The sequence below is a fragment of the Euprymna scolopes genome, chromosome 3 (assembly GCF_053919585.1).
Source record: "Euprymna scolopes isolate OS-2025 chromosome 3, ASM5391958v1, whole genome shotgun sequence".
NCBI classification, from domain to species: Eukaryota; Metazoa; Mollusca; class Cephalopoda; order Sepiida; family Sepiolidae; genus Euprymna; species Euprymna scolopes.
The window spans coordinates 101,008,400-101,034,165 of record NC_136484.1 but is presented as its reverse complement, the minus strand read 5'-3'; positions in this window follow the sequence as shown (position 1 = coordinate 101,034,165).

The window sequence follows — 25,766 nt, the reverse complement described above, 5'->3', positions numbered from 1 at the left end:
TGCTCGCCCGCATGTTGACCAACTGGCCTTGGAAAATCTAAGCGAATTAGGCTAAGAGACTTTACCTAATCATTCATAATCACCGGATATCTCCCTCATCGATTATCACTTTTCAAGCCAGCTGACAACTTCCTACGCGAAAAAAAAATGCTTCAAAAGCCGAAATGATGACGAATCGGCCTTCAATGACATCATCCTTTCCAGAAATCAAGGTCTCTCTGCAAACTGGATTAATAAACGTATTTCTCGTTGAAACAAGGTGTGGATTTTAATGGTTGTTCTGTCTATAAACGAAGTTTATTACGAAAAGTGTTATATTTTAAATGAACGTCTAGAAACAACATTACTTTTGCACCAATGGAACATATATATATATATATATATATATATATATATATATATATATATATATATATGGAATAAAATGGAGGTGGAAGGACCTGAATACTCAACGTTTTGCCCGATTTATGCGGGCTTCTTCAAGAGGGATGGTCATTGACGATAGAGTCGGAGGATTGGGGATATATATGATGGGGGAGAGCAGCGTGTTTTCCTTATGTAAATTAGATGTTATATATATACATTTTATGAGAGAAAATAAATTAGAGTAAACTAGTGTGGTGGATTATGTCTAAAAGTTAAAATATCGTAGAGATTTAAAAAAAATTGCGTGTGGAAATATAGCGGTGATAGATTAAGTAAATAAAATGACACGAGATTACGAAGGAAGTTTTTTTTTTAGATTAGAGATAATTGAATTGGGATAAAATAGCGTAGTAACATAAAGATGGTGTCAAAAATAAGAATAGGAGGTGATAAAATGGAGTCTAAAAATAGATAATGATAATATAAAATACAGTAAATAAGTAAAATAAAAATAATAAAATTAAGTAAAATTACGAATTTTTGTGTGTATATATTATATATATATATATATATATATATATGTATATATATATATATATATCGCGTTTCTAAATTGTTCTCTTTAATAATTATTTTCGACAGAATGGGAGCAACGTGGAAAAAACCTTTGTTTTGCTTAATTATATTGCTGGAATGGGAGATTATAGCCGACTCAATTACACGTCGTGTGGATCTGTTATGTATGCGTTTAAGGAAAAGTGCTTTGTTAAAATTAAAATGGTGGTCGTTCTCCATGATTTGACAAAATATGGCGTTGAGTGTATTGTTGTTTTTTTACATCTCTTTTGTGGTCATATATTCTTTTATTTAGATTACGTTGAGTTTCTCCTACGTATATTCTTCCACAATCAAGGCAGTGTATGGAATATCTTCCGGCTTTGGTGTTAATGATGGTATTAGTCATAATTTTACGTGTTAGATCCCTAATTGTTAAAGCGTTTAGTTTTGTTATTTGAATGCCTGTCTCATCTATGTTCTTATAGATTGTGTCGTTGCTTTTATTAGTTGGTAATGGTAATTGGCTGTTGTGTGTCTGGCTTTTTAGGGAATGATCTCGGTTTCGGTTATGGTAAATTTTTAGTGTTTTTCTTTTTGTATTGCCTAAAAATGTTGAGGGTATTGCAAGTTCATGAATGTACGTTCGATATACTCAAATTCTCACACGATGTATTCTTCACTGCATATTCTTAGGGCCCTAAGAAAACATCCTATTAGAATACCTCTTTTTACTTTAATATCGTGATGAGAGTAAAAGTGTATGTAACTATTTTTATTCGTGACTTTTCGATGGACTTTAAAACTTAGATGATCATTGTTATTTATGATATTGATGTCCAGATAATTTAACTTTTAGACATAATCCACCACACTAGTTTACTCTAATTTATTTTCTCTCATAAAATGTATGTATATGTATATATGACATCTAATTTACATAAGGAAAACACGCTGCTCTACCCCATCATTATATATAGCCCCAATCCTCCGACTCTTTCGTCAATGACCATCCCTCTTGAAGAAGCCCGCATAAATCGACCGAAACGTTGAGTATTCAGGTCCTTCAACCTCCATTTTATTTCATATCGTTGGATTTAATCCAGCTCAACTATCATATGTATATTAGTGTTTGTGTTATATGTGCGTGAGTTTTCCTTATGTCCAGGTGTGTTATATTTCTTAATGACAAATACAGTCAGCTGTACGTATTCTCGAATATCACATAGTTCAATCTAATGTTTCGAATGAGATTATTTTAGATTTTTGCTATTTATAGATTATTCTTATAACTTATTATCACATAACGATTGAGACTGCAACGCATTTCATTTGTGTCCAATCGAATCAAAGCAACCAATCTTCACAGATGTATTTTATCTGCTCCGTATTGATTCAGTGCTGTTTTTTTATGATCATTTTCAACCAGGTATCATCGGCATAAGATCCAAGGACCGATAGTAAAATGCACGGATAATAAACACTTCTTTCATTAATTTTTATCAATCATAACAAAATTAACTTTGCATCGATGAATATTATTGCGCCAGGTTTGACAGCTTTTATTCAATCAACTTTTTTTGAATATCCTAAAAATATATTTACTTACCTTACGTCATATTCGTCTATTATTAGCCCAGTGCATCGATTTTGTTTACTCTTTAGCCAGGCTCATACTACGATAAGTATTATCAGAAATACGTGTTTGTATAGGGCGAATTGAAATCGGCAAAATTCCGACATAATACCTTATGTTACCATCATAAACACATTTTAAGACTATACTAAAATGGGCAGAATAGTGTTGAAATAGGGTTAAACGAGTAATGTCTGGTATTCTGTATATATTCTGCTGTAATACAATAATTAGTTAAAAGTGAATAGACATACATTAAAATTAAAGAAAGTTCTATTATATATTCATACTAATAATATTGCTTTTTAAAAATGTCTTTATACTGATGTTCATATCAAATTTTCGTTACCCGCCTTTAAAATATTTACTTATACCTATTATGCCACGAATCATGACTAGGCGCAACTGAAGAATAATTGTTTAATATATTGTCGGGTGAGCGACACACAGCACGAGAATATGAATATGATAAACAGTATTTACAGAATTCTTACATGAATTGATCATCTGAGAAGACATTTCGACAGGTATCTGTTTTAATAAATTTTGAGAATAGTCGAAGGTAAGTTGGTTGCGAACCTTCTTCGAGTATTTCGTTTTGCATACGTTTAAGAAGTAAACTGCTTAATCGAAGTTCTGTTATTTTTGTATTAAGAGAGAAGAGAGAAAAGGTGATTTACTTCAATTTAACTGCTGATATTTTACAGCAGAAACGGTGATAAGATCTTAATCAAGAATCTACCATAAATAAGGACGATGGAGAAGGAGGTCTTAGCAGTATTGCTGTAGAATGCGATTGGTTGAATGGAGAAATATTATATATTAAAACAACGATTTTTTCTTATTCGAAAGCAAATGAGATTACTCTGATAGAAACCTTTCAAAATATTACAGCGGTATTTTATCTCAGGAAAAAGTCTGGTATATATATATATATATATATATATATATATATATATACGCAAGAAGATCTAGTCCGTAGTAAGGAAGCCCTTATAATATTATTCAATCTGTTTTAACATAAAACATTACGTAAGTTGAGTAGAACATGCATTCTAGAAGCTTAGCAGAAATGTTACTATATTACGAAGAAAACATTAATATAAACTAGTGAGAAACCAAGACTAAAACAATAAGAGAGGGAGAAAAGTTTGGTCTTTGAGATATTTAAAAAAATATACCGTTTTTTCCAGATTGCACCAAATGTGTTATATCAGAAGAATATTCAGCACACACACACACACACATATATATATATATATATATATATATATATATATATATATAAATTCTGAATTAAATTACATAGCATTAGAACTACATGTATTATTTGAGAAAGTACATGTTTGTATTAACAATGTTCTATATATATTTATACATATATGCATACATGCATATATATATATCTGTATATAGGGATTACTTAAATGTATATATAATATGTACTCTCATATATATATATATATATATATATATATATATATAAGTGCAGGCGAGATACTAAAATCTGACATGAAAGTTAAGCTTGTATACAGGAGAAAAGTATGTTGATCATAGAAAAATATACACTAGTATATAGAGATTTATTAATCAATTCCAAAGAAGGAAGTACAAAACAGTATGCACAAGTGCAAAAAAACTACCCTCCTTTAAATTAGGCTTTGAAATGCTTGTCATGAAATATTACATAAATGCTACCCACTGTATTATATTTCCTTCTTAGAAATTGATCAACGTATATACACACACACACACACACACACACACACACACATATTATGTAAGAGAACCGGATCGTTAAAACAGGATGAAATACTAAAAGTTGTAGACATTATAAGCGTAGGGGTCAAACAAATAAACCAACCTCACACAGGGAGACAATAAAATTTCTAAAACAACGCATAAATCCTCCAAAGGGATACACCTCAAAAATAAATGGGGTCACGGGACTTTCTGATTGGGTCTTAAAGGCTGATTTTGGTTGCAGATTAACATTTCTGGAGCATATAGCCAAGACGTCAATTACGCCCAGACAAAGTATGTTAATCGGACAAATTAAGACAAAATATTTTGTGGGATTGAATGATCTCTTGAGAAGAACTTGTACAAAAATACTTAAACATGATGAATTATTAAGGGCATGTAGGGTAAACGGATGGAAAGCATGATGATTACCAATTCAGGTTGAAACCCGAGACGTTCTTGTCCGATAACTGTGCAAAGCTCTAAGAGATATTGCTTCAGTAGATAAAAAAACGCAATGCCTTTTGAACAATAACTGACACAGCAGAGCGAACCATGTAATATTTGTTCAAACAAAGCAGTTCATGGCTCCACAGTAAAAATAAAAATAGTTAAAAATATGTAGATTAAAACTTGACTAATTATAATCATGGTAATATAATGTACATAAAAAGGAAAAAAATCCATTTGTAAAATACTGCTACAGTAGAAACATATAAAAATAAGAAAAAATAAATGAGTGGTGGAGTAATTTCATTTTGTTTCATTCTTTCGACGAAAAAATATACAGAAAGAAACAAAAAAAAGACCGGATACTTTTTTTAAAAAAATAAGAGGAAAGTAAATCTCGTTTTTGCTTACCAACTAAAGTTACTAATAATTCCACATGTAAATTCCACCTGTAAATTATTTTATCGGGTGGGTAATGTATATACACGTATGGAATGGCAGCTAATCAATTCATATTTAATCGTAAAATCGTCATGTGTTATGAGTAGGGCTAAGACAACAGAATATACTTTTCCATTTCGTGACTGACGAGTGTGTATCCGTTAATATCTTATTTAATATCTTGCTTTTATATAGAGAGATGTGTTTCTCGGGTGATTAATTGTGTTTAACTTAGTCGGATATATACTCGGGAGTCAGAACAATAAGAATGTTTTGTCATAGCCCTAGTAATTAGGTGGTTTCCTTTAATTGAAGTTCTTCCTAGTAAATGCTACAGTTTTTTTGGTTATCGATTTTTCGCCCAGACGTTAATGTAGCTCCATGGTAAGCATAACAGTAATCGATGGTGAAAATAGTAAAGAAAACCATAATTAATTTTAACCATATTTGTATAGTGTACACAAAAATTAAAGATAAATGCCCCATTTGTAAAAGATAAGTAAAGTGTATTTTTTTCATGTCGTGGGATAAATTTCAGTTTTATTTATTTATTTCGACTTAAAAAAAAGGTAGACTAAACACAAACAAAAGTTGGGGGGAAAAAGAGGAGATTTAATCCCCTTTTACTTGTTGTTTACATCTAATTCCAGTTGTAAATTATTTTATCCGGTAGGGGAATCTATATATCGTGTAATAATTAGTTGGTTTCGTTAACTCTCAGTTCTTCGGAGTTAATGCTACAGCTTATCGTCTTTTGATTTTTCGCCCAGGCGATTTTAAACGAGTTATATTTCGTAATTCATTCCCAGGAGAATATTAGAACAGAACATTTTCTAACGGCATATATGTACAAAGTGCTTTTTTAATAATAGTTTTATTTTAATCGCTTAGATATTTTAAACGAGTTGGTTTTGAGGCTCATACTTATAAGTAGAATAGAATAAATTTTACTCGGCACGTAAAACATATGCAAGTTTTCACATTATGTCAGTGCATATTTAGTTGATCTTTTTCCACTTAATAAGGCATAGTGAAAACATAGGCATTAAAGATCGTAAAACAAAAATAAATAAACATATAAAACTTTTTTTAAAGGAAAGCGGAAATCACCTTCTCAGAAACAGATGCACTCGCCTGTCAACCTTTAAATAAGGTGCACCAGAATAAATTCAGTATTGACAGCAGCTCACAGAAGGAAGGTGCGTCAGAGACTGAGCTGCTTTGGCGGCTTTGCTTAGGGGAAGCAGTATGATGTTGAAAAACCCGAAACCGCTCAATGAACAAAGTCAAATAACACCACTGAAGATACCTTCTGGGAATAAGGAAATTAAGAAGTGCGTATAATCGAACGGGCACACGCATGCCGCGTATTATACAAGATGAACTATAAGTAAAAATATCATAAAAGTTATTAACAAAATCGTGTACCATTTAATCATCTTTACTGTGAAAATCTCACACAAAGAATATAGTATAGCCATCGTACAAACGAAATAAACGATGTTTAACCAGAATACTTATCCGCTACAAATTTTGAACAATAAAAATTAATTATAAGATAGCAAAAAATGTGGTCTTACGGTTTTATCAATGATAAGACGTGCATGTTGCTAACATCAATCACATTGACTTAATTTGCTTTTTGTAATAAAAATTACTCTAATCGAGAGATTGCTTAAAACCCCTAGCCTTCTCTCTAAGTGTATTTATTTTGTATTGCTATTGCATTTTTTCGCAGACTGTTCTTTTTTGCTATGCCGTTTTGTTAATTTATTTCCATAATCAAGGTTGCTTATACAATAACTAGAATGGTGAGGATTCCAGTTGTATTACTTGTTTAACAATAGGAACTCATGTAGTTCTGCAGATTAGATTTTACATTAGATTAGATTTTTCCTCATAAAAAACACACACACATATATATGGTCAAGTTTAATATAATGTATTAAGACATGCGTAATATACTGAATTTTTAATTATATTTAAAAATGCACTACATTATTCCGTTCGAAGTAAATTAGTCGAAACGATAATAAATACGTTTCAAATATACAGACACGCAAGCACAAACGCACATATACGTACCATTTTTCTTTTTGATGAATATTTTTATTTATAAAGAAAAACCTCGAAATCTAAGAAAAACTGTTTTGCAACTTTTCGTGACTTTTTATTTTTGTCTGTTTTCGCTTACCCGTCAATCGCAAAGCAAGAGAAATTGCAGTAAATATTGACAAAAAATAATTTCTATGTTTTCTTCCTGATTTTCGATGCTTATATTATTCCTAGTTTTTTCGGGCGAAAAAAAATAACATGCATATTATATATCCAATCGTTGTCGCTACTATTGCTTTCAAATATTATTTGATGCAACTGCGACACCAGATACATATGTATGATATAAAAGAAAAATTGATTTTATATATTATTATTTAAATAATTTATATATATATATATATATATATATATATATATATATATATATATATATATATATATACGCTTCCTTCGGTCTTCACAGAATAAGGATACCCAGAGTAAGGGTGCTTGTGCGTACATGTTTTTTTTGTTTTTTTTTGTGAACGAGTTACGCAATCTCCAAGCACACCTCACCTGAGCAGACATTGTTGAATACCAGTGGCAAGTGGAGCTTCAGGACGACTGGAAACAATACTGAGATAAGCGGAAATCACATAAAGCGCCTAGAATTCCTAAATGGTCACTCATCTGGTACTTGGTAAGCTCAACGTTGCTTAGCTTAGGTGATCTGCCGAGGACCGGTGTGTCAACATTATTATTACGTACGTAATATATATATATATATATATATATATATATATATATATATATATATATATATATATATATATATATAATGATTTTCTTGGGGCGATAACATTTCTGTACTACAATTACAAGGGCTAAGACAACAGCATACGTTTTTCATTGCTTTGACTATCGAGTGTGTATCCGTTGATATCATATGCTTTTATATAGAGTGATGTGCGCTTCTGTGGATTAACTGTGTCTTTGTTGGATGTATATTTGAAATTCATGACAATGAAAATAATGTGTTGTTGCCATAGTCCTAGCAATTACAAAGCGCGATATTTTTTTTTAAATATTCATAGTTAAAAGAGAAGAAGGAAGAAAGAAAAAGAAGGAGGCTAGTTGACCAGTTTCTCTCTCTCTCTCGCTCTCTCTCTACTCTACTCTACTTTTGAAAGAGAAGTTCTTGTATAATTAAAATGGAAAGAGAGCAGATGTTTTAACATCGTCTACGACCATGATTCTCCAAATTGTATCGTCATGGTAATCTCGGAAAGACAAGGGTAGGGGGTAGTTTTGCGTTGCTTTGCCTTTTGGGTTGAGCGTGTACCTCCCCACTCCCGCCGTCAGTAAGACGCGTCCCAGATACCAACCTGGGCATTTCTATGACTCGGCGCGGAACATACAGTGTCTAGCTTTCCCAAATGGTCCCCCATGCTGTACTGGCCAAGCTTATATTTACTTTATTTTAGAGATGTGGATGGATCCGGTGTGCCAACGTATTTATGGAAACTATCTGTCCTAAAATAAAGCAGCGTCATGATCTAATTATGTGGAGGAGAAAAAAAGACTTATGTGGCATATTTTACAAGCGGGTTGCCACGTATCAAAACCCGTATGCTACGCGAGATTAATGGTTAATGCGTGTCTCATAGTCATTGGAACAGTTCCGTAATAATCCTTAGAAGTAATTTGATATAATTGGATCATTTACGAGGAGGGCTGCTTAAGAACTTGTTACCTTAGACTTGAAAGTAACGGCATTGAAGTCAGTTGAAAAGCAGGCCAGGTAAGCAGCTATTGGGATGAAGCAGTGTTCATGGACTCCATTTTAAGGTGTAGGCTACGATAGATAGTGGGGAAGTTATTGATAGGGGTTTTGGCCAGAGGAGCGTTTTTGTAATATATTGCCGAGGATGGATTATAGATTTGAGTTCAGTCGAAAGCAGTAGAAATAGAGGTTCCTGTGTGCAATGGCAACGCCACATTCTGATGGGTACCACGGTTTTCTGTTGAGTGTTTGCTAAAATTTATTGTAGGGTATGTAGCAATCTATACCCACAATAAAGCGACAATAAACCATTCAAGCAGGGCTGATAGTATAGAAGATACGTTGCGAAGAATGGTGTATAGAAAACATTCTGCGAAGAGTAATACCTGGTATACAGGTCGGGCAGCTCATCTGGTCAGTAATTGAGTATCGATATACCCTACAATTGAGAGATACATCTGGGGACTTATTACATGTTATTTTTATTTTAACTGACACAACCGAGTGGTGGGGAGGGTCAAATGAGGACAGAACGGAAGTTGAGCAAAGCTCTGGGAAAATTGTACGAATATATATATATATATATATATATATATATATATATATATATATATATATATCATTTCAATCCTGCGTTGCCCGGGTGTTTGGAGGTGTATGTTGAAAAAAAATCAAAAAACAAACAAAAAAAAAACAGTCGTAGTAGGAAGGCAGGCTCGAACCTGTACCGCGAATGAGGAAAAGCACAGGAAAAAAAAAACGTGAAGTTTTTGGTGTTACGACCACCGGCAAAACAGAAGTAACCTAGGTTAAAATTAAGGCTAGCCAAAGAGGGGATGACTTTCGAAAATATCGGCAAAAAAGCGACCTCTTGTAAAAAAGTGACCAGTTGAGGGTGAAGAAATTAATGTTTTTAATCAATTTTCGGTATTTGTCGTCCGAAGGGTCGTGCTTCAAACAATACTGATGTTGTGAAAATCCGTCGCCTCTGTCGAAAATTTTCGGCAGGCATGCAAACATTATATATATATATATATATGCATTCTTATATTGGTAGCTCAAATTTTCGTCCCGAACCGATTAAAAAGATTTCCCTATCTCAGAATTCCCTTTATGTAAAATTTCAAATATTTAGACCGGAAATTGTCTAAGTAATTTGGTAGAGAAAGCGGAGGCCAATTTTTTTTTTTCATTCGACCCCTATTATGACCCCCTTAATATTCATTATTTTGGGTTCCAATCAAGTAATTCAATTAGAACCATGCTCAGGGAACTTGTATCTAAAATTTCAAATGTGTATACCCAAAATCGGGGGAGGAATTGGTAGGGTTCTTAAAAGGGAAAATTGTTTACCTTTGACCCGATTAACCGCCAAATTTTTGGCCGAAAACCGATTCCAAGATTTTCCAAACTGTCAATACCCTGTATATCAAATTTCGAGTCTGTAGCCTGAAGATTCACAGTATCATTGTGTAGAGAAATGTACACAGCCAGACAGTCATACACTCTCACTTTTAGAGATATATTATATATATATATATATATATATATATATATATATATATATATATATACATACATATATATATATATATATCATAATTTAGGAATTAAAAATTTGTGATTTGAAATTGATATAAATTTCAAATATCAAAGTTTTATTGTATTCCAGACAAAGAATACAGTATAGTAAAATATATGTCCTTAACCCACTAGTTTTCGATATTTATGCATCTCCTCGGAGGAAAAAAATATTTGCGAATATTGTAAAAGTTTTGCACATAATTTACTGAATTAAATGTAATGTTTTTAAAGTTTTTAATTCTTTTTTGCTACATAGAATAAGGGTAACTGGTTATTGATGCAGCAAAAAAGGGATAGTGGACTTCATATCAAAAGTGTATGCTAAATCCTTTAATAGAAGCTCTTAAAATCTTCAAAAATTTTGCACATTTTCATGCCGTTTCCTCCAATAGGGCCATTACCAATTTTGATGCAAAGCCGATGTAATCCTCGACCATGATAAGAACTAGCCGTACATGATAACATCTTGTATAGGTATAAATTGTCATTCACACATGCACGACAATTGTAGCAGCGCCCTTCTCATGTGCCTATCACAAGAACCTGATTCTTCGATATCCTGTAAACAAGTGTTTTAATCTAATAGGTTTCGCACTATTAGGCAGCAAAGTTCGTCCCAAATGCAGTAATGCATCAATTAGAATAAAACGTGGTTGATGAATACGTGTAACGTGTGGCTCTATACGTAAATATTACAGATTGAATCGACAAATAATAAAAACACACGCCGTCATTTGAGAGGTATTTTTGATCCCGGAAATTTTCTATTATAATAATTTTTCTCCCGATCCGTAGGATTTTGATATCCCTACTATAATTTCAGCTTTTTTATTATACGACTATAAGGAAAATTATATGTAATGCGAACATATATATATATATATATATATATATATATATATATATATCTGCTAGACGTCATGCATTTTGTCAAATATAGGACACTTACATAGGCGAATATACGTTTGCTTTAGTAAATAGCATATATATATATTATATATATATACATATATATATATATATATATAATCATTCAACCACGGTAGTGGTTGAATATATGCTTAAGTCCGAAATTGAATGAATCGAGACACATTCAAACCCCCACCACTAATTCCGTTCGCACCCAAATTTCAAACAGGTTATATAGTTGGATAGAACACCTCATAAGCTCCATTTTTAAAAAAATTCGAAAATTGGTTGAGTAGAAAAAAAGTTACAACAAAATATGTGGGTTCACAAACAGGAGAGTAAGTACATACATAAGTGACTAACACTTTTTTTTATTTTGCATAACTTTTTTTGTATATAAATATTTTTTACTGCGATTTTGCCAATATGACATGTGAGCGTAACGGTTAGTGTACCGGGGGTTGGTTGAAAGATTTTAGATTCAATCCCGTGTATCGTTTATTTTTATAATAAAAAAACCGAACTTTTTTTTTAATAATTCATTTTTTTTAACTCTCCTTATGATTTTATAGCAAAAAATGGTGAATTATCGATTATAAATATTAGTGAATTCTATGATATACATATTCTTTGAATGAAATCAAATTTTTCGTTATCACATTTGATGAAAAATGTAGTAATTTCATGACAACTACTGTGATTCGAAATTAAATTGAAAATGTTATATGTTACTGTAACGGGTATAGAGCCGGGATTGTTGGAAAGATTTTAGGTTCAATCCAGTGTAATGTTTTTGTTTAATCAAAACCGATGAAAATCGAACTATTAATATGCTAATAATTCGCCGGTTCCAAGTTATTATTATAACTACTACTCTTAGAGCTGCTGCTGCTGCTGCGAGATCGTGTCTTGTCCATATTATCATCAGCACCAGTGAACCTGCTTGCCTAGTTTCGGAAGTAAATAAGTCGAATAATACATGTGAACTTAAAAGACTAAAAAGAAGAAAATACTAGTGAGAGAGGCAGAGACAATCAGAAGAAGCCAGATACAAATGGATAAAATAAAAGGTTTATTTTTTATTTTATTTTATTAGAAGAAATGAAAGAAAAAATAACACAACTTTATTTAAACTTACTAGGAAATACTGAAAATAGTTTAAAGATTTTTAAAGGTAAATTAAAAAAAGGATAAAAGCAAACGTCACTTCAAATGTCGATGACAATGAATCTTGGATAACATAAAATGTTTAGTTTTTATTATTTTATTAGAAGAAATAAAAGAAAAAACAAAACAACTTTATTTAAACTGACTCGGAAATACTGAAAATAATTTAAAGATTGTTGAACTTTTATTTGAATAATTAATAATTTTATTGTATCATAATTAGGATCATTTAATTAATTTTTATGTAAATTATAAAAATTTTAATTCCATCTACTAACTAACTAACTAACTATTGAATTAATTTTATTCAAACAATTTTCACTACATAAATATATGCAAATAATAGAGGGGAAATAAGTTCAATCCAGCAACTGACACCCTTTCTAACTCAACAATAAACAACAACATATGCAAATAATAAATAAAATATTTATCAATATCCAAATTTTATTTTTAGCTTCAATATTTCTAAAAAAAAAAGTCTAAAAAATTCTTATATTTTACTTTACTAGAATGTCTTGTTCTTTACTTTTCCAGGTTGAATTTTTTGTCCTTTACTTTTCCAGGTTGAATTTTTTGTCCTTTACTTTTCCAGGTTTAATAAAATCTTGATATTACTTTTCATGCGAGCATTTTTCCATATATAACATAATATATACATATATATATATATATATATATATATATATTGTACTTGCGATTATATCTTGTTTTTTAAGTATGATTTCCTGCATTTTTTACTTCGTTTTACCCGCTGAAAGAGAATTCATGCACAATCAAGACACTCACTTATTCTTTATATGACAGTCATTTATTACAGAAAATTAAACGACCCGAAAATACATGATAAATCAAACATATACAGACACATTAACACTTTATGTCCCATTTCTGATAATTTATTGAGAACAAATAGTGGTTTTCACAATGCTAGTAAACTTAAACTATTGAATGACAATATGTCCCTTGTTGTTTCGACAGGGACTTTTGTTCTATGGTTGCGAGTGAGTGTCAATAGTAAGGCTATTAATCTTCTGTTGACAAGTTCATTATTTACATCAATATAACTCTTTTCTTTCATTTCCGGGTCACGTCTAAGATGTTATAACAGGCAATTACAGGCAGGAAGAAACGCCTTGTAGACTGACATAATCTCATTATTCTTTCCGACATTTAACTTAATTAGAAGAACAGCCGTCAAGGGTTTCTTGATAAGCCGAAGTAAAATACAACGGTTTTAAAAATGAGTTTCATGACATGTTGAATCTGTGTTATTAATAAAAAATCTAATATATTGTCTCTGCATAACTGAGTAAAATAAATAACAATCAGCCCACTGGTTTTACTAAAAATTAAATAATGTAGAGAGGTTTGGACTATTATATAAAGTTCACAATTAAAACCTTATTTATTCGTATATTTAGATTATTGAAGTATAACAACAAAACTATGTAAATGTATGTGTAAGCAAATATAGGTGACATCATGCTGCTACGTACTCGGAAATATGTATATATATATATATATAATTATTTGGAGAAAAGTGTATGCAATAATGCTTTTTTATTACCTTTAAAATACCTATTAATTTAGCTCTTTCGGTGTTTGATATTTTACATTCATCTTAATAGATGAGAGTATATATATATATATATATATATATATATATATATAATACTAAAAGTCTGTTTTTTTTAGTTGTTTGCTTGCGCACTATCCTCATCCTACTACTACTACTACTACTTTCTACTATGCTTCCTCTACTTGCTACTTCTATGACTTCTCCTCTTTACAACTACCACTATTACTACTACTAGCTCCCTCGTCTTTGTCCCACTTTTACTACTACTGGTTGGCCTGTATTTCCCAACTACTACTCTACTACCTTTCCTAAAGTTACAAGAAAATAAGCGGCTGATAAAAATCCAAGCTGTGATGCAGGGCCACTTATAATTCAATGGCTGTAATTTTTTTTTCAAGAATAAACAATTATAAACAGAATGACTCATAGAAATCTATCTATATTCTTTTTTTTTCATTTCAATATACTTTCATAGAAATGTTTCTGTTATGTTACAAAAAAATATTTTCTTTACGTCACAAGTGTCATGCTCATACATTAATTCCATAGCTAATATAACATACTGGCCCCTTAGGGGGTGTTTTGCAACTATTTTGTATTATAACTATACTGTCGCAATTTTCTCACAAATAAATCATCTTTGACCTGTTGACAACGTATTTTTTTTTACTGTGTACGTTTTCAACGGCCTATTTTTCTACGTTTTAATGTATCCAAATAAACATTTGTTAATACATTCTGCATTTTTTACAGCGTTCATTTCCGTATTACATTTAAGTTATTTTAACGCAATATTCTTACAATAAAAACTACTATTTTACAATGTATTATTTTACTGTGAACGTTTTCAGCGACCCAATATTTTTGTTTTAATTGTTTTCACATTTAAATTAAAAGATATTTTTATTTCTTAATTTATCTTTAAGTATTATGGTATCTGTTCAGTGCACATTTACCTATAAGTATGGCAAACCGCTTATAATTCAACGGATGTAAGTTTTTTTTTCAAGAATAAACGATTATAAACAGAACTACTCATAGAAATCTATCTATATTTTTTTCATTTTAATATACTTTTATATAAATGTTTCTGATACGTCACAAATAAAACTATTTCCTTTACGTCAAAAGTGTCACATCAATACATTAATTCAATAGTTAATATATACTAACCCAAATGCCCATGGGTAGTCTAGTATATATATATATATATATATATATATATATATATATATATATATATATATATATATATATATACATATATATATATACTGCAGATTAATCTAAAGCGACATCAACTGGTATGAGAATCCAGTGATAATGGGGCTTATAAAATAGTATTGGATGTAATATTTTATAAAGTCAATCCCAGCTAAATTAATGACATCCCCTTTAAGGAACTCGGTTTTTCTTCCATTATCTGTTTTTTCCTTTTTTTTTCTTTTTCTGTTCTCATTTTTCTCCTTCCATTTAAATTTTATACTCCGACTACTACCTTTTCCCTTAACATCGAAATTTCAGAATAAGGATATAATTGATCCCCTTTTAGTCATAATAAGTTTAAATTATTTTGATTGTATAGATTTATAAATATGATTCTTAAAAATTATTTTAATCACTAAAGATGCATCTAATTTTTAATGACTGTTTTTGCTTGGCTTTGAAAAGCAATTCTTTTCGTTTATTTCATTTTGTTTTATCTGTCAAGGTATAATTGCGTTTTTATTCACAAATTGTTTTTACACTTAGAGTGGATTATGAAACATATATATGTATAGCAAAAAAAACATAAACAGTTTATGTTTATTAAAACACCCATCGTCACCGGATCGATATAATCATATATTTGCCTCATATCTCATCTAACCAAAAAAGAAACTAAGGAATCATGTATACAGGGGATTGTATACAGGGGATTTGAAGAACTACAATACGCATTGGATCTTTTTACCAACTGCTAACAAAAACACTCACTTAAAGATTCACCACACAATGTTTGATCCGAAGTTCAATAAACTTTTCATTCTGCACTAATATCTAATGCCCCTTATTTTATGATTTAAAAACACTTTAAAAACTTAATAACCAGTTTCTATGTTTATTACCTTTAGCAACTAAGGTGCAGAAAATGTATAATATTTGCTAATATTTTTTCCTCTGAGAAGATGGATAAACATCGGAAACTCATGGGTTAAGAAAATATACTTATTATAAGATATGCTCTGTTTTACATATAATAAAAAGTCTACATTTGAAATTTAACTGTTGAAAATCAGACAATGTAAGTTAGTAAATTAAGATATAAATATATATATATATTTGTTTAAGATTCAACAATTTTTTTCGAGATATATATATGTGTGTATTAAAAAACTCAACAGCATTCCTCGCCGTTAACTGTAGCCGAATAGATTGGGTTTTTGTTAGTGAAACCAGGGGTCGGATATATCGACTGGTGTTTATCGTGTGAGACCACCACTGACGATTTCCGAAAGGATGAAACAATAGTGTATGTAGGTATTTCATAATTGTTATAGGAAATAATTAGGTCAGCCCCTTTGAGAAACTCGTATCTTATCGTTGAACGCTTTCAGTTTAATTAAGTCGCACAATTTAGCCCTTTTTAGACGATCATCATATAAAGATTAGATCACTATAAGACGTTTAAAATCATTAAAAAAATAAATGTTTAAAATTCAGCAGCTATCTCGCGGTTTACGGCAGCCGATAAAATTGGGTCCCTTCTAATAAAGCCAGGGTTCGAATCGATCGACTGATGTATATCATAAAACTCTGCACTGATGAGTCCCGAAAGGATATAACACTAGTGTATGTAGGTATTTAAAAAAATATGATAGTAAATAATCATATATATATATATATATATATATATATATATATATATATATATACATGAACACACATGTATATACGTCTATATATATCCATATATACATTTATATATATATTCATACGTATATATGTATATATATATATATATACACACACATACATATATATACGTATGGAAGTTAAAAGAACAATAACATCGATTGTGTATAGGATAAATATCTGCATAATGAAAAATCGACATGTAGGTGTGGAGCTCATATAATAAGCTAATAATGTAAGAAAATGGCAATATCAATTTATCCAATAAGCGTGATACATCTATTAGTAGTTCAGGATAAGTAAGAATACTTTATAAAATGTGATTACAAAAGTCTAATGCTTCTCATCACAAAATTAAAGAAGATGCTAGGTAACATAATAGAGATTCGACGTTTATTGATGGTTACATTAGGAGCTAAATTATTACGTGAGCAATAAATGTTGAGACTGGTTGGGTGTCCGGGAACTTACTGGATCTCTGGGATATAGGAATATGACAACTATTATTATTATAGAAGTAAGGTAAGTGCATGGCGTATCTGCCATTGTGCGTGTAATATGTGTATACAATATGTGTGATTAAATTTTAGGGAATAATATATAGAATTGAAATAAGAGGCATACGTTATCATATGTATGAATGAGTTATTTCTATGTAAATCGATTTACTAAAAAAAAAAAGGGATTTATGCTATGGCAGTATATTTTAGAAGGGGATATACAATTATGAATATCTTAATAAAATATTATTTTTAAGGAATAATAATAAAACAAGATAATAAATTTGATGCGGATTAATATAAATGAATCCAATATAGAAAGATTTGTTAAGTGAATAGGGTATATGCTAAACCGATCTTAAATAATAGAAAACAAAAAGGATATAAAAATCAAAAAAAGAATTAGGGGAGGAATAAATGTTTAATATAAAAGAATAATTGTGTAATAATAAGCAGTCATAATGCAGTCCGTCAGTCTTGACGATGACTAGTTGCGGTCTCAGAGCTTTATATCTCGGTGTTGGCATAGTCACACTCCATCACCACAGGACTTTCCACCTTGGCTCCAAACTTGCTTGCGCAGCTTAGGTGCAGTATCTGTTGCGCATCAGATAAACCCCCTCTGAACCTCCAATGTTCATGTCCAGTGGAGTGAACCCGCAACGACTGGCAGCAAAGAGACCGCAGCTTCTGGCCATAGTCATCTCAGCGAAGTAAACAATCGCCTTATCCTGTCCGCTGCTAGCCTTTTCTTTGTGTGTGAGTTTGTATTCTCAATTCGGCAGGGGGATATGATGCGTCTAGTATATTAGGTATGAGTAAGTGTTAAGTTCATGCTTGCGTGCCTTCTCGCTTCCAGCTAACAGCGCTGGCTAACCTCGGTGTGAAAACGGAGCAACAATGCATGAGTCTTCCTGCCAGTACATAGCCTCTCCATCATCAATACTCATACAGTGCCTCCACCTTGGCCACACACGGTAACTGAGTGCCTTGCGACCTAAGTAAAAACTTGTAGAAGGTCTCGGAGTAGTATGAGATCCCAGTGCGTTAGGGCCCATTGATATGTGGGCAAGCTCTGGCACACTACCAACCCCTATACCACTATCTTGTAGGTGCCTTTGGTTGTGCGAAGACTAGGGGGAGGTAACCCCAAAATCAAACACCACTGCCTTGTGGGCCTTATCACAGCAGAATGCTAAGATATGTGAACTCTGAGCTCAAATCCTTCTACTGTCTCACAGTTTTTCATTAAAAGGCAATGGAACTTCATCCAGGAAGAACAATAGACATTAACAGTATAAAAATACAAAGATGTAAAAGAAAACTCCATATGAAAAAATAAGTGTAAAATATAAGTATACGAAAGGCGAACTGAATAAAAGAAATGAAATAAAGTGAAAATACGACAATAAGGAAAAGTTATAGTAGGAGAAATTTTTAACGCAGTTGATTGGATATGTTATGAAATGTTAGTCCTTGTTGAGAGTAAAGCAGTATCTAAATATTTTTAAAATCATTAATAAATAAATAAAACACCCTTTGTGAGAAACGCTGTCTACATCCAGTGTAAATTGTAATTCAAGGTGATGTATTGCAGTTCGTGATGGAAATTTTGCAATCATTTAAGGTATTTAGGCTTGGACGGGAATATAATAAATAGACATTACCTCAAGTTTACGAAAGTAACTTGTTTCAAACGGCAATAAATTTCAATACGCAGTTTTTGATTCCAAATGTGTTATGTCCATAGTGAATATACGTTCGTTTCTAATTGATGATGTATGTATTCTGATTTATAATTTGCATATCCTAAAAGATCCAAATAGTATTAGAATTTCTTCTATGGTATGTATCTTAGGTAATACAGTTCAGAACTGAAACAAAATGGGGATAAGGTAGTTAAGGATCCGTGTTAAAAGACGCATGACTATAAATTACCTGTAACTAAGTGAAGATGAGGATCTAAGTGATTAAGGAGGAGTTTCGAAAGTGAATGTGCTAAAGGGATTGATCTTATATCTTTGCCAGGGTTTGTTTACGCGAGTTTGGTTATCGACATTTTTTTTTTGCTAAGATAACTTATATTGGTTTTGTATATTGTGGGTAGTAATTGTGAGAATTCTCTGTCTTAATTAAAAATATATCAGGTTAGAATGGACCAAATTTATTAAGATTAAATGTTTAATTTGTATAAGGAAATGGCAATTAAAGAGGTCTACTTGTAGGGGAAATTACGATTCTAGAGGGAGAAGACCAAGCAGATGTGTTCGGATAGAAGGATTCAATTGTACGGGAAGAAAGGACGGAGATTACATACGAATAAAAATGTAGGCTTTAAGTGAAGGGCATAAGGTGCCATGAGTATAGGATATTTGGGAGGCGTATAGCGGAGAATTTGGTAAGTGATGATGAATATATAAAAAGGATACTAAGGAGGTGTCGTTACTATTGCATATCAACATGTTGTTTTCTAGCTAGGTTTAATAGGATAATGGAAGGGCGGAGTCAGGGGTTACCTGAGTGTTTTGGTGATATTTCTATTCTGTCGGTAAATATAAATGTAGTTATAAAGAGAATGATGAAGTAGACTAATATATATATATATATACTAAAAACTTATCTTCCCCACATTTTGATGTTTTCAGTCTATAAGCTGCCGAGAAAATGATGACTAGCGTATCACTGTTTATTTTGCTAACTATTATTTTATTTATTATTTTTTGGAGAGGTTAAACTTTTTTTTGCAACGTTAAGGAGTAAAGAAAATGTCCATTTGTATCAGAAAATACATGCTATTTCTAATTTCCTTTGCATTGATATAATACGATTAAAATATCCCTGTAATAGCAATAGTTTCTCCTGTAAATTGAGAATGTATGTCTTCTTAAAAAATATCTCATAATATTTAACATATTGATGTTTATATTCTTTTGGAATATTGAAAAATCATTCATTTTGTAAACTTTATTTTTGAGCAACTAATACATTATATATATATATATATATATATATATATATATATATATATATATTAAGTAAGGGAGTAGTCACCAACAATGTGTATTTTTAACATGATTGTATTATTCCGTGTCTTGGTTTGTCATTGAGAATTATGTTTGGATCATTGTAATAATGTTTTTAAGTCATTGCAATCGTTTTTACCCGTTTTTCAGACGTTCTGTGATGCGTCCCCGTCAGAAAGTATTTTCAAATGTGTTGGAGATGTAAAAATGGCGATTTCCGTAGTTAATTTGAAGTTTTTCCAAGGGGTGGAGGCTTGTAAGTGTTTATTATTCATTGGCATGCTCAATTTTTATTGCTCTTTTATTGGGCTTGTGAGGGAGACCGTTGACCTGGCTGTAGTCGCTATCTATCTCCTAATGTTTTTTCTTTTGCTTTAGGGTGGGGTAGGGTGTGTGTGTGTGTATGTGTGTGTGTGTGTGTGTGGTTGCTTTTATTGGTTTTGGAATGTGTATATTGTTTTATAGTATTTTGGGGTTATTTGCTTCCTTAGGAAGGCGGCTGTGATCCGACGTCGTTACTAATGTGAATGTGTAGGGAGGGAGGACTAGCTCTTCTGAAATATATTTTTTGGATTCTTGGGTTTTAGTATTGTGATTTTTTGTTTTAGTCTTTTCGGGTATTCCTTATATTGTGTTTGCTTAGAAAGAGGGGTGTATTTAAAATAGGGGATTTTTAATGTTTCTATTTATTTGTCTCCCCATGTGGGTATGGTAAGACCCATGATCGGTTCCTAGTGTGGGGAAGATTTTGTTTCCCAGAGGGGGGCATTGGAGGGGGTATAAGTATGGGAGGGGGATGATAGAAGGGATGATAGTTGTTTCAGTCATAAGGGGGTTCTCCTCCACTGACTGAGGAGGGGGCGAGGTGTTGGAACAGATATTATACTATGGTTCTAGGTGTTTCCTAGTGTTGTTGGTTTCAAGGTTAAGTAGGGTTGGTGCTGTTCAGTGTGTTGTATTAGCGATAGCGGTGTTATGTCTGTGTGTGGTTGTATGCGCGCACGTGTGTATGTTTTAATGTGTCGATTCTGATTTATGTGGTGGTGTGTATATGGGTATGTATAGGGTGTGCATGCGAGTGTACCTTGCATTTCATGTTTTTGTGTGATGGTATTAGGTTCGGTTCAGTTCAGGAGTGAATATGGTGATGAAGTTTTTTTCCTGTGTAAGTAAATAAAAATAATTGTCTGTTTGGAAGATTGGCATTATTTTGAAGCTGTTTCCACTGCATGTGTGTACGTGTTTTGAAACATAGAGGTGTCTGTTATCTGCAAGTTTGATGTTGCTCTTATGTAAGGCCACTCTATTGCTGAAATTTTTGGTGGCGCCTATGTAGGATTTGTTGCATGATGTGCATCTTAGTGCATATACTACATTTCTGGAGGTGCAATTTAGATCCTTTATATATAAACATCGTTGTATGTGTAGGCCTCACTGTATATGACTAGACCCATATATAGTTAAATATTATGTTACACTGACCAATTTCAATGATAGAAAGTATGAATAATAAAATGGTTATGCTGAAGTCACCACACACTAACCCTATTTACGCTCAAACATTTCACGTAGAGCTACCAACTTCGACAAAATCAACACCGATTGGGAGGAAAATGGTTAAACAGGTTTAAACGCACACAGCTCATAACGGGTTGAAGCCAAAGAGGAGTCGCTTAAAACTGTAAACACTGTAAAGGTTCCTATCCTTTGATTTACACACGGAGATTTTTTAGATATTATAGGATTACCCACCATATTTTCAGGGAAAGTTTTGACGGCTTACACCGCTTTCCGTCGCCAACTGGGGTGGTGGTCCAAGGGTAGTCACTTATAAATAAGAGCCATTTGCACGCTCACAACGTTTTATGCAGAGCCACCAAAGTTGCCATAATGACTTTGCTATGACAAGAGGCCGTTTATGGATTACATATCTAAAACACATTAATAGAGAGGCGGCCCCATTGAAGTCACGCATAATGGGGGCCCCTAATTAATTTTCTTACGTTTTTGTCGATAAAGATTTCCGCTAGTGCCCGCTTATGTTCCCTTGGAGGGGTTGCTTTGCTGTTTATACTCAACAAGTTTTAAGACGTCTGTTTACACCCACACGCAATTTTCATTACTGTCATACATAAATATACCATTTTAAAGCAACTTGTTTTACCAATCATCGACGCGTAGCTCTGCTACAAAATAAGAATAATATAAAGTTAATAAAAATAGTATATACATAATATGTTAATACATCTCTTAATTCATATCATTACATTGCTAATTTTGACGGAATATTCACGTTCATAGTAATATTATAGTTGCAAATGATACTTATGAAAATAATTTGATTGTCGAAATATCTAGTATTTTGCAAGCGGTATTGTACAATTTAATTTTCATTCAATTTCACCAAAGAAAATGTACATGAAACTTTTGGTGTCAACGTACCGTATCGGTAAACTGTCTAACTTTTATGTTGAGAATCGATAATTATCTTTTCTAGAATGTCTTGCTACAAATTGGCACATTAGTAATATGCATTTTTCCCTCGTGTTAATTCATGATAATGCTATATATATATATATATATATATATATATATATATATATATATATATATATATATATATATATATATATATACAAGCAGAAGAACCCCTCGTTGACTGGGTTCAAAAACAGCCTACAGAAAATGAACTATGAGTGATGAAAGTAGTATATGTCATGAAAAGGAGAGGGTTGTAAACAGATAGGTGTTGATAATAAAAAAAATATGATGAAGTAAAGATAATTTTCGCGAAAATATACTTTCTTATATCATCCTTGTTTCCATTAGCCAGGAGTGACCAACAAAATGATGTTTCCTTACAACGAGAAAATGGTATATATATAATAATATAACACTGCAAGAAATACATGTTTTCATAATCAATAAAAATTACATAAATAGAAAAGTGCATCGGTTTGTATTTTTAAGTAGTTTGTAAAAATATATATATATATATATATATATATATATATATATATATATATATATATATATATATATATATATATTCACGAACCGGCTTAAAAAAATCAAAATCGCAAATATTGAAATAGAGATCCCCATTTTTCAATTTAAAGGAGAGCCACCTGGGCATTATGTTAACAATTTAAGAGTGTTCCGTAAACGTAAGGAATATTTATAAATATATTTTAACTTTTTCCCGTTATTTTGTGCTTGAGGAATATTCAATTATGGCATGTGTTGTTTATATAAAAATTAATTTAAGTAGTTATTTTCTACACTTTCGCTTTAATTTCGGTTCCCTAAAATGATTTCAAGTTAAGAGCATTAAAAACTATTTAAAAACAAAAAAAAACATGAACTGAACTTTTATTGACTATGGTAGCATTTATTTTTTGTATATTAATTTTTTCGGACAGTCGTTTGTTGTTTTTTCTGCTAAACACTTTTACTAAATAATATCGACGAAATATCGAAAAACAAAGAAACAAAAACAGATTTGAAAAATAATGATGCTTTACTTACTTTAGTAAAAGAATCCGTAACAGCAAAATGGGATATTAAGTAAACACAGAATTACTTTAGATTTTTACAGCAAAGAATCGATCTAATTATTAATACGAAGAAAATGACGCCCTTTTAAAACAGAACCGATTCGTTTCAGTTTTACATTATTGAACGGTGTAGTATTGCGCCGTCGGATTCAGGGTTGTACGATTGTAATGTAAAGAACAGGCAGAAAGGGTTGTAATCAACTAGATTCCTTTTAGTACACTGACAAAACAAGCTTATGCAGATATATGAATAAAAATTTTAAAAAAGTTATGTAAATATTTTTAAAAAGACACGTAGTCACGTGAGCAGGACTTTTTCCTGCTTTTGACAAGAAAACAAGTAGCGTTCTTATTTTTTATTATTCATCTATTTATCTATTTTGGAAAGAGTGTTACGTGTAAGTAGGAAGCAGAAAAACCAGAGGCATGCAAAATTTGTGTCGGGAATCGTCTAAAGTTCAGACTTTTTTTTTTTTGCTTTCACGTGAATTTGTGAGTTGAATTTATTCGACACAGGATGATTCAACTAAAAAAAAACTTATGTGAATTAAGATTAAATTAAAGGTGTTATTGTGGACCCCTACCTCTTTTGTTAAAATCCTTGTTTAACTTTGTGACATAATGTTTTATAGCAGTGTTATTAAGAATGAGTCTTATTACAAGTGATGTTGTTGAGGGATGTTGTTGTATCGTAGAGAGAGAGAGAGAGATGTGGCAAGAAAGAGAGAGATTCATATTTATAAAAAATGGTCATTCTAAGAAGTGTAGAATGGAAGCTCTTAGAGTGAGGAGATAGTGTGGAGGCAATCTTAGTGTTCATATTGTATATGTAAGATGTGTATGTCAAGACATTTTAAACCACATGATATGCATAAGACATATATAAAATTGTCACTTTACCTTTTGGTAGAATTACAACACAAAGAGGACGTTTATAAAAACACATGATGGGTTTATTTCTTCTCCCGACCGGCCGTGGTTTTCAGAGTCAATAATTCAAAGCTTCACATTCTAAGTTTCAAAAGTGACCGTCTCGCTTCTAGACGTTCAAATGTCCATGTCTGGACTGCCATCGGTCGTCCTCAGACTCTTTCTGACTCTCTCAGTTCTCTCTCTGCTTAACTCTAAAGTTTTCTCTCAAGTTTCTTACTATATCTAGAACTTCCCATTTTCCATGACGCCATACACATGTTAAAACATGTGTCTTCTTTCACGTGTTCTGGACATGCGTGCCCAAAACTTTTTCCTTTTTTTACAAAAAAGAATTTTTAACCTATACTCCCCATAACCGATATTTCCAATATGTTAAAAACATGTTTATTAAAATATCTTGTAGTTGCATTCCTCAATTGAATTTTTCATAACAGAATTGAAAACGCACATTCTTTTCTTGAAACTATTTTATCTCTAAGCTAAACAATGGTTTGTTTTACATTCCATTTTCTAATTCTCTCTCGTAATCTATTTCTAAACCTAATTTACGAGGTTCGAATTTCGTCTATTCTATTTCATTTTAACTAAATCTCTCTTTTTTATAA